Below are 295 nucleotides of genomic sequence, written 5' to 3' on the forward strand. Positions count from 1 at the left end.
CATGGCATTGTCAGAGGAAACTGAAACTGAAACATATGAATGAGTATATAAATAAATATATTGGTAACAATTGGCTTGGTCATAAATAAAATAAATAGTTTGACATTTTTAAAATAACTTTGCTCAACAACTAAATGAAGGAAATAGAATAATAAATATGAAAAATACAATTTCTCATTAAAAAAAGACATTTTGAATGTCCAAACATTTGGACACTTTATTATTAAGTCACACAAATGGCAGTACTTAATTAATTGTGTTTCGTTTGGTTTGTGACCACATTACCCCTGTCCTC

The sequence above is a fragment of the Morone saxatilis genome, unplaced genomic scaffold (genome assembly GCF_004916995.1).
Source record: "Morone saxatilis isolate NCDOM2014 unplaced genomic scaffold, NCSU_SB_2.0 Contig17, whole genome shotgun sequence".
NCBI lineage: Eukaryota > Metazoa > Chordata > Actinopteri > Moronidae > Morone > Morone saxatilis.